This window comes from Salvelinus sp. IW2-2015, linkage group LG22, assembly GCF_002910315.2.
Source record: "Salvelinus sp. IW2-2015 linkage group LG22, ASM291031v2, whole genome shotgun sequence".
Lineage (NCBI taxonomy): Eukaryota > Metazoa > Chordata > Actinopteri > Salmoniformes > Salmonidae > Salvelinus > Salvelinus sp. IW2-2015.
This window is the reverse complement of record NC_036862.1, coordinates 15,568,644-15,579,743: the sequence shown is the minus strand read 5'-3', so window position 1 is coordinate 15,579,743 and position 11,100 is coordinate 15,568,644. Positions and strand designations below refer to the sequence as shown.

The following is an 11,100-nucleotide window of genomic DNA, read 5'->3' as shown; positions in this document are numbered from 1 at the left end:
GCGAACGAGCGACGGAAGAAGAGAAGAGAGCAGGCGAGAGAGGGAGAGGAGGAAGAGTCAAGGCGAGGCCAGGAATAAATGAGGTGTTGGTGCCACATGCCCAGACAGAATAAGCGCTGCTCGATACCTTATAAAGTCTTCACTTGTACTGCATGTATTATTTATTGTCCCCACTGCAGCTGTCTCAGAGCGAACATTGAGACTGTGTCTGTCAGATCATAGGGCAGCTATGGACCCAGCACAGTGCAGCGAGGAGCCATTGCCATCCGTTGACCAAAAACCCAGGGAAAGAGTATGTTGATGGGGAACAAAATGAACTCATATACATGAGTTATAGGAGGGTTACCAAACTTGGTTACTTACACTGGTTATAATGCATTATGATCGCGGTCTCAAATTGCATTGTAAGACTTGTCATAAGCATGTATGACCTTCTTAACGGTATGTTATTATCATTCACAATGACCTGAATAATAGCAGCCATTTTAGTCAAGTGAAATAAGGGTATAACTTTTTATAAGATTTAGTCATAAGAATTATAAAGGCTCATGCATGTTTACAACAAGTAGGCGCCTAATGAGCTTATACAGTAGTAAAATGAATATGTTACCACTGATATAACCTTTTCCATGGTCTTTTCTCAGACAATCTCTAATCACCAGGGAGAGTGACGAAACTTTCGCCCCCTTTAAAATATATTACATCCTAATTTAATTAATTATTAGATAATGATCATTATGAGGATGAGGACATTACAACGCAACATCTGCAAAAAAAGATTTTTTATTCGCAATAGCTTTCAGTTAAAGACAACTGAACTACACATATGCTATTATTAGCAATACATACAATGATCATATATGTCATAGTATGATGTTCTGTCACATTCTCATCAACAAACTCAAATCAACCAATTACTCACTAGCAATTATGGGCCCCGTCATGAGTTATGGCTACTTCAAACCAACAAAAACTTTCCAGATGTACAATAAATTCACCCGTTCTGTATGCTTTATCCCCGGGTACTCCTGGCACATTTATTTCTAGTCTGGAAGTGCCCAGAGGTTTCTCACCTTTTGTCAATCTGTGGATCATCATTATTAGGCATTTGTCTAAACCGCATCCCATGTCTGCCAATGTCACTACTGCTGAATGAATGATCGTCACTGAATTAACATAAACAAGAATAATTTGGCTTGCTGCTTGAACAGCAGCCAAACAGATGGTGCCTTACCGATGGCGAGCCCATACACTTTGCCAAACAATGTAACAGTACCAGTCAAAAGTTTGGACACACCTACTCATTCAAGGGTTTTTCTTTCATTTTTACTATTGTTCTACGTTGTAGAGAAACTAGTGAAGACACAATTTATGAAATAACACATATGAAATCATGTAGTAACCAAACAAAGGTTAACAATCTAAATATATTACAAAGTTTAGGATCTTCAAAGTAGCACCCTTTTCCTTGAATGACAGCTTTGCACACCTCGTTGGCAAGATTCTCTCAACCAGCTTCATGAGGATTTGCTTTTCCAACAGGTCCTTGAAGGATTCCCACACATCTGAGCACTTGTTGGTGCTTTTTCCTTCACTGTGCAGTACCAACTCAATCCCAAACCATCTTCAATTGGTTTGAGGTTGGTGATTGTGGAGGCCAAGGTCATTGTGCAGCTATTCCATCATCTCTTCTTGGTCAAAGTAGGCTTCTTACCAGCCTGGAGGTGTGATTTGGGTCACTTGTCCTGTGGAAAACAAAGCGCAAACCAGATGGGATGGCGTATCACTGAAGAACGCTTGGTAGCCATGCCTGTGTTAAGTTGTGCCTTTCTAAATATATCACAACAGTGTCACCAGCAAAGCACCCCCACTCTCATCAGGACACCATCCTTCTCCATGCTGTCACACGGTGGGAACACACATGCAGAGATATCTGTTACCTACTCTGCGTCTCACAAAGACTGCGGTTGAAACCAAAACTCTAAAATTGACTCATTCAAACCAAAGACAGATTTCCACCGGTCTAATGTCCATTGCGCATGCTTTCTTGGCCCAAGCATGTCTCTTCTTATTATTGGTCCTCTTTAGTAGTGGTTTCTTTCTAGCAGGCAATTTGACTATGAAGGCCTTCATTCACGCAGTGTCCTCTGAACGTTGATGTTGAGAGGTGTCTGTTACTTTAACTCTGTGAAGCATTATTTGAACTGGCATATCTGAGGATTGTACCTCGAATTACTGGGTATCCTCTGCATGCAGAGTAACCCTACTGACTTTTCACAACAACAACTAACTGCTCAAACGCATTATTATTAAAATGAATTATTATTCAATTATTAATTATTATTATAATATTATTATTAACGGGCGGCAGGGTAGCCTAGTGGTTAGAGCGATATGGGACTATAACGAAGTTGGCAAGTTCAAATCCCCGAGGCTGAACAAGGACAAATCTCTCGTTCTTGCCCCTGAACAGGCAGTTAAACCCACGTTCCTTAGGCCATCATTGAAATAAGGAATTTGTTTCTTAACTGAACTAGCTAGTCTTTATATATAAGGTAAATATAAAGAAATTCCACAAAATATCACGTATATTATAGACAAGGGCACACTGTTAATTGAAATGGGCACTTCCAGGTTGAAGGGAACAACTGGGCTTGAGAGGAGATCCTCCAGCCAAGCATTGTGCAACGCTGTCCTCAAGGCAAAAGGTCGCCAGCTACTACTTGAAGACATCTCACCAATATAAATATATTTAGATTTGTTTACACTTTTTTGATCATACTATGATTCCATATGTGTTTATTCATAGTTTTGTATGTTCATCATATTACTTCTAAAATGTAGAAATAGTCAAATAAACCCTGGAATGATAGGTTTTCAAACTTTTCGATCTGGTACTGTATATATTTATGGACTATAGGTCAACATGAATCATTTTTCATTTTTTTCGAGCGTGTCTCATGGTGCAAATCCGAGAATACTAAATTGGACTACAGCACTGGCAGTATAAATCCTTTACTTAAGAGTATGTACTTACAGTAAAGCAGGTCCTGTGGGTGGGGATGGGGAGGCGGAATAAATGTATTTGTGTAATGTCTGTTTGGTTTTCTTTTTTGTTACATAAACAAAAAAATTATCAAAACCTTGATCACAAAAAAGTATGATGTTGAAGCGATCCACAGGTCCATGTTGAAGTCTCATAAAAGCAACTGCTCTAAACTGAGTAGTCCAGACAGGACAGAAGCTGTCTGGGGAGAGGGTTTTAATGGATACTTTGGGTAAGAAAAAGCAGGGGAAAAAAAGCACCCCAAAAAGAAGAGAGAACGAATCTCTTTTTGGCTGTTCAAATCCCTCAATAGAGAGTATCATTCAGGAGTTCGCTCACAGTCGACAAAAAACAACAACATTCTTTCTAAACATACATGGGTGGAAATTGACTTTGGATGGCATCTTTAATGAATCGAGATACTTAGTTTTTGAATGGGATCATTGATAGGCAGGCAAATCACACAAGCTCTAGCTCCGTTTGAAACACCACATCAGCTGACGGCCACTTTATAACTAAGTGTAATTAAGTGATACATCACAACTAAACAAGCCTCATTTCATCTACAACAACCGCTATACTCTCTCACAGGCAGACATTGTCTTTGCACCAAGGAGACAAAAGCACGGCAATATTTAGCATGAAAACACAAGATGGCTGGTGTGGTTGGTAATCGAGCAGTGAGGCTCAGCAGTGTTGACCACCGTTCCAGATGTGCTGATCAAATACAGTTGTTTTTGACCGGGTAATCGATACACAGCACACGCTGTGAACTGCACAGCCGTGGAGGCCGTGCAAGCGTTCTGCATTCAGAGCATTGCCAATTCTCCCAGCCAGTGGCGAGAATGAGTAACAAATGGTGGGTCGAGTCGAAGGCTGCAGAGGAGAGCAGCACAATCTGCAGCCCAGCCAAAGCGGCGTGTGGTCGCCGGTGTGTGTGCGTGTGTGTGAGCATGACTGGTGTGCAGGGCATCACATCACACCACCATAGGCCCTTCGCCGACGCATACGTGCGGCATGCCACAACAACACACTCACCACATGCATGTAAGCACAGCATAACACTCTCTCCCCTCGCACACACACCTCTCCCCTTGCATAAGACTAACACACACAAAACACAAATGCATCTCTAATCTCCTAACACACACACACACAATCAGCACTTTAAGTGTCAACTGCAGTCAGATTGATTAAAGTGAGAGAGGGATCAGACTTTCCTTTGCATTTCTGCACTTATTAATTCACTGATAACGCAGGCTGACGTGCTGGGGAGAGAATCCATTAAGGTGTGGGACCATTAAAGCTACACCCAGAGTATACAGTAGACCACTGTTTCTTACAGAATTGCTCTGTTTTGTATGAACAGAATGAGCTACTTTTGACTCAAAGAGACAGCAGCAGCTTTTTCACTATTGAAAAAATGAAAGCCTGTATTCCATACAGAATCTCACAAACACATGGTGTCTAGTAGGTTCTGGGAGTAGCATGCATTCACAGGCTTCTTTCGGAATCCAGTAGAAAGTCAATTCACTTCAGTTTCATTTATATATCTCGAACGCTGGTCCTCAACAAGTGTACTTAAGAGTATCCTAGATGCACTTCATCTTACACGCGATGACCATTACTACTACCTTTCCAATGGTACGATAGACTCTTCTTTTGTGATTTCAATGCTACATGTGAAGTGACTGAGTATGCAACATAAGATGCCAAGTAAAGGTTCTAGGTTTGGGCATCCAGATCTAAGAATAGGCAGCGCAATTTCACAGATACGCCCTTGTCTAGGCCCGACAATTGACCAATTGACAGTAAAACATCTACAGCAATCTGGAAATAGACAATATTTTTTAAATGGACCCATTCTTTTTGAAGACAGAGGCATGTCGAGTGAACAGCTATACTAGACTGAACAGACAGACGGACACAGACAGACAGCAGACAGACATATCATAAACACTGTAAAAATAACTTGCTATTTTCCTGTGCGATGTGCTCCTGGTCCTTTATCGCGCTGCTTCATGCATCTCTCTTACAACAAACAACCTTGGACAAAATAGCTGAGTCAGGATGAGTTACAATGTACAGCAGCTCCCAGCAATGAACCGACTGACCGGCCCTCTGCCTTTACTATCTGGGTCTTGTGTCCTAAACGTTCAAAACACCATCGGCAACACCCAAATCACACTGTTCCCTGTTAAAGTACACAGTAGCAGTTTTGGGATATGGGGAGGAAACCTGATATGAAGCCCTGAGGGCGCTTGTACAGGTGAGCACTATATTTGACCAGAGCCCTGGGAATTAGGAGCCATTTGGGACTCATCCTAGACTGTTGATGTTGCTTTCATTTGTTTTATCACCCAATACAAAACATACACATACGAGCACCAGCTTAACAGACGCACACAAACACGATATCCTTGCTGCCAGACCCGCATGCTCACACCCCATCCCTAGTGCCTGCCTACTATGGTTTGGCCACCATGGCTTCCATGGTTTGATGCTTGCTTTAGAAAAGCAACTATTCTACGAGTATCTAGCTAGAGTATCATGAGAGGAGGGTGACTTGTCACTGAATCATCTCTCCCTTCCCACTACAACATATGAAAAAGATGAGGGGGAACCAGCAGCCACCCAGGCATCCAGGCCTCCAGGCTCCTTCTATCCGGTGACAGGCAGGAGGAGGAGACCAGGACCACACAGCAGCCAGGCCTCCCAGGCTCCTCTATCCCCGGTGGACAAGCGAGGAGAGGAGACCAGGACCCACAGGCGATCAGGCCTCCAGGCTCCTCTATTCCGGTGCAGGCAGGGAGAGGAGACCAGGACCAGCACAGGCATCAGGCCTCCAGGCTCTCCGATCCCATGGACAGGCAGGGAGAGGAGACCCAGGACCCACAAGGCATCCAGGCCCAAGGCTCCTCTTATCCCGGTGACAAGGAAGGGAGAGGAGACCAGGAACCACAGGATCCAGGCCTCCAGGCTCCTCTATCCCAGGTGACAGGCAGGGAGAGGAGACCAGGACGCCACAGGCATCCAGGGCTCCAGGCTCCTGCTATCCGGGTGGACAGGCAGGGGAGGAGACAGGACCCACAGGCATCAGGCGCTCCAGGCTCCCCTTATCCCGGTGACAGGCAGGGAGAGGAGACCAGGACCACACACTCCTCAGCCCGGCTGGTGGCTGCAGCAGCCCCACCGTACGGCCCACATTCCTTCTCACTTACGAATAGGGGCAGCTGGGCTTAGCTGAAACTCATTTGGCAGCCAGGGCGCCTGAGAGAGATGGCTTGGGGAGGAACAGAGGAGGAGGAGGAGGAGGGAGGGTTAGCGGCTGGAGCTCCAGAAACAAATAAATGACCTGTCACGAAAGGCGATCATGTGGAGTAGCCAGTACATTTTTTGTGAATTTAAAAAAATTGTCCTGGAGATTAAAGCTCTCTCCGTTCCTCTCCTTCACATTGTACTGATGCTTTTCAGAATGGCTTGCTGCGCATTGGACGACAGGTGAACATTTCGAAACTAATGGAGCACACAAGATGGACCTAAACGATCTGATATGAAATAGGGCTTATGATCTGAACGCAATTACACAAGAAAAAAAACCCAATTTCGAATACTACACGGACACACACACACAACATACAGTGTAAAGCATATATAAAATATATTGATTTACGCTTGATAACTTTCTAATTTTTTCAACCTAGGCCCTTCCTCATTGTGTGTGGTGTTATCAATCTTATGAAAAGAGGTGAATATTATACTGAACAACTGGAATGTTGGTCCTGAAGGGACTCCTTCAGTATTTTGCTATTAGTGAGCTGATATGAAGTAGTGTTTTATGAACATGTGTCTTTCATGCCCTGCGGTGTGATGCTCTGTGTGTGTGTGTGTGTGTGTGTGTGTGGTGGTTGTGTGTGGTGTGTGGGTTGTGTGTGTGTGTTGTGTGTGTGTGGTGTGTGTGTGTGTGTGTGTGTGTGTGTGTGTGTGTTGTGTGTTGTTGTGTTGTGTGTGTGTGTGTGTGTGTGTGGTTGTGTGTGTGTGGGACTACAGTTGAAAATTAACCTGCTGGAGAGAAATGTTGATTAATGTGCAAATACATGTAACAAAGTAAAGGAAGTGTGTTTGTGGGTGTGTGATGCTGCTCTACAGATGGCAGCTGTGTTGGGGCCCACCTCAGGGGGGTTAGACCAAACCACAGTCCACACAGGAGAGAACACCAGTCATTCCACAACGTCCTCCGAGGCAGATTCGGTGTTCTTTGCCACTCACGCCCTATGACAAAACAAACAGCATTTGTGATGTTTGGCTCGCCGCCAGGATTTCAGAAGAAAAATATATATAAATCTTTCCCTGTTTGTCTCGAGTCACGCTGCCCAACTGCTGTCAGAGACTTGTGGGTGTCGAGATCAGCTCAACCCCCCCCCCCCAACTGACTCCCTCAGGACAGGGGAGGTTTGTTATTTATGTTTAAGAATACTGCTAGTTGACTTTTCTTTCCATTCCCACTGTACTTTGGGTTGGGCGAGCGTAAATATTCCAGCATCGTACGTAGGACACTGCTCACACACACAGTGGTGTAAAGTACTTACTGTAAGTAAAAAGTAAGACATAAGTAGTTTCTTTAGGGTATCTGTACTTTTACTTTACTATTTACAGTATAATTTTGACAACATTTACTTTTACTTCACTACATTCCTAAAGAAAATAATGCACTTTTTAATCCATGCATTTTCGCTGACACCCAAAAGTACTCGTTACATTTCGAATGCTTAGCAGGACAGAAGATTTTTCAAATTCCCCACTTATCAAGAGAACATCCCTGGTCATCCCTACTGCCTCTGATCTGGCAGACTCAAATGCTCAAAAACCACAAATGCTTCGTTTGTAAATGATGTCTGAGTATTGGAGTGTGCCCCTAGCTATCCATGAAATGAAATAACAAAAAAATTGTGCCATCAATTTTGCTTAATATAAGGAATGTGAAATGATTTATACGTTTACTTTTGATACTTAAGTATATTTTAGCAATTACATTTACTTTTGATACTTAAATTAAAACCAAATACTTTTAGTCAAGTATGACAATTCTGTACTTTTTCCACCACTGCTGTCACAAAAGACTGAATTCTACTGTGAAAAAGCTTTTTTACTGTACATTATTTAGGCACTTCTTCAACCTAATATAGTTGACCTATTATGGAATATTTTGCAAAGGCTCTATGGATTTTCCATGGGCATACATATACAGTACTAGTCAAAAGATTGGACAGACCTACTCATTCAAGGGTTTTTCTTTATTTTTACTATTTTCTACATTATAGAATAATAGTGAAGACATCAAAACTATGAAATAACACATATGGAATCATGTATTAACCAAAAAAGTGTTAAACAAATCAAAATATATTTTACATTTGAGATTCTTCAAAGTAGCCAACCTTTACCTTGTTGACAGCTTTGCACACGCTTGACATTCTCTCAACCAGCTTCATGAGGTAGTCACGTGGAATGCATTTCAATTAACTTCTCTGGGATAGGTGGCCAGTGGATGTTTCTACGTCGATGAAAGCATGTCCAAAGTAAACTGCCTGCTCTTAGGCCAGAAGCTTAAGATATCTGCCAATTATCTAGTGTAGATTTGAAGAAAACACATCTTGAAGCTTTCTAAAGACTGTTTTGATTCAATGTCTGTGAGTATAAAAGAACTTATGTTGGCAGGCTGAAGACCCCGCAGGACAAACCGATCTCGATTTTTTTTTTGAGAGTCACTCGTCTTTTCAATAGGTTTTCATTTGGGAATATCCAGATTTCTAAGGGACTCTCTTAGTGCAGTTTCCTAGTCGCTTTCCACGTGGAAGTGTCAACCAGTCTTTAGAAATTGGTTGAGGTTTTTCCTTTGAGATAATGAAAAGAGTAGGACTGTCTCAGAATGACCGGGCTCAGAGGGAAGTGGTACTCTTTTGTTGAGAGGCGCGTGACCTGCAAAGCAGCTTACACTTTGTTTTACTCCGGGGTTTTGAACACAGATCATCCCGTCTGGTAAAGATTTGATCGATATTTACGTTAAAAATGTACCTAAAGTTGTATTACAAAAGTAGTTTGAAATGTTTTTGGACAAAGCTTACAGGTAACTTTTATTATTTTGTAGTCACGTTGCGCAAGTTGGAACAGTGTTTTTTCTGGTCAAACGCGCCAAAATAAATGGACATTTTGGATATATATATCTAACCCGACGGTGATTATTATTATTATTATTATTTTTTTAATCTGTGTTTCATTGCCCGTTCTTTCTTCCATTTAAAGGGGTATCAACCAGATTCCTTTTCCAATGGATCCTCTCAGGCTGTGACCAGGCTTTTAGACACTAGTTTCAGGCTTATTTTGAAAACATTAGCGAGATTTTTCAAAACTTTTGATTAGTTCCTGCGCGGCGAGAGGGGTAGCTCTCCATTTTTCTTTCTCTCTTTTATTGAATAGGTTACGGTCCGGTTGAAATATTATCGATATGTATGTTAAAAACAACCTGAGGATTGATTATAAAAAACATTTGACATGTTTCTATCGAACATTACGGATACTTTTTGGAATTTTCGTCGAACGGAACGAGCTGTGGTTTTCTGACATAACAGCGCAACCCAAATTGCGTTTTGTTTTGTTATAAAAGTAATATTTATCGAACAAAAATAACATTTATTGTGTAACTGGGAGTCTCGTGAGTGCAAACATCCGAAGATTATCAAAGGTAAGCGATTAATTGTATTGCTTRTCTGACTTTCTAGCATTGATTGATACACTCACAAAAGCTTGGATTGCTTTCGCTGTAAAGCATATTTTCAAAATCTGACACGATAGGAAAACAAGCTAAGCTGTGTTTTGGTATATTTCACTTGTGATTYCATGATTATAAATATTTTTTGTAATATTTGGCGCCCTGCAATTCAGGGGTTGTTTAGGAAAATGATCCCGCTAAAGYGATCCGTAGCGCAGAGAAGTTAACACTTTTTTTGTTACTACATGATTCCACATGTGATATTTCAATTGTTTTGATGTCTTCACTGTTTTTCTGCAATGTAGAAAATAGTTAAAATAAAGAAAGACGCTTGAATGATGATTAAGTGTGTCCAAACTTGTGACTGCTACTTTATTCAGAAATACAAAGAGGTGTTGTGTAAATGACAACAGACAGTCAGGAATAGGRTATTCTACAGAAGAGACACAGACCCTTTAAGCTTTGTCACTATGATAAGTCTGCGGCACGCATTTGTCAGTGATAAGCCTGCAATTGGTATCTTAAAGGCTTTCATCAATATTAGTTGAACTAAAAATAGTGCAATCAATTCACAGCAATAGCTTTATAAAACCAACCAGTATGGGTGGAGTGGAAAAAATAGATGACCTCTTATATCTGGATATCCCTTAAAATAGAACATCAACAATAAATTACGTCAAAAACATTGTCAAGAAGTCAGACTAGTTTTACTCTGCCAACTTCAGATTAGCGTTCATGTCACGGCCGTCGTCGAAAGGAGACCAAGGTGCAGCGTGGTGAGCGTACATTTTCCTTTTTATTTCAAAATGTCGCCAACAACACAACCAACGAAAGAAACAACCGTGAAGCTTACAGGGCTAAGTGCCACAAACAAAGTTAAATACCCACACTGAAAGGAGGGAAAAGGGCTACCTAAGTATGGTTCCCAATCAGAGACAACGATAGACAGCTGTCCCTGATTGAGAACCATACCTGGCCAAAACATAGAAAGAAAGAAACATAGAAAACAAAACATAGAATGCCCACCCCAAATCACACCCTGACCAAACCAACTAGAGACATAAAAAGGCTCTCTAAGGTCAGGGTGTGACAGTTCAACCCTTTTCCGTTAAGATGATGACTATTGTTTTGTGGAGCTGCCTAGATTTTTTTAGCGAAGGTGATGGCGAACAAGAAAATAAACATTTGACCTCCTGTGGCTGGGCAGCCTTGTTTTCCTTCCAATTAAACGTTTATGATACCATTCAGTCATTTAACTTCTCAACTCCTGACTTACGCAAACACG

General features: G+C 41.7%; 1 long non-coding RNA gene across 1 annotated transcript in view; it reads right to left on the bottom strand.

The window, feature by feature from the left end:
• LOC111982512 (uncharacterized) overlaps window positions 1–11,100 on the bottom strand; it is a 172,665-nt gene that overhangs the window by 150,359 nt on the left and 11,206 nt on the right. The window lies entirely within an intron of this gene.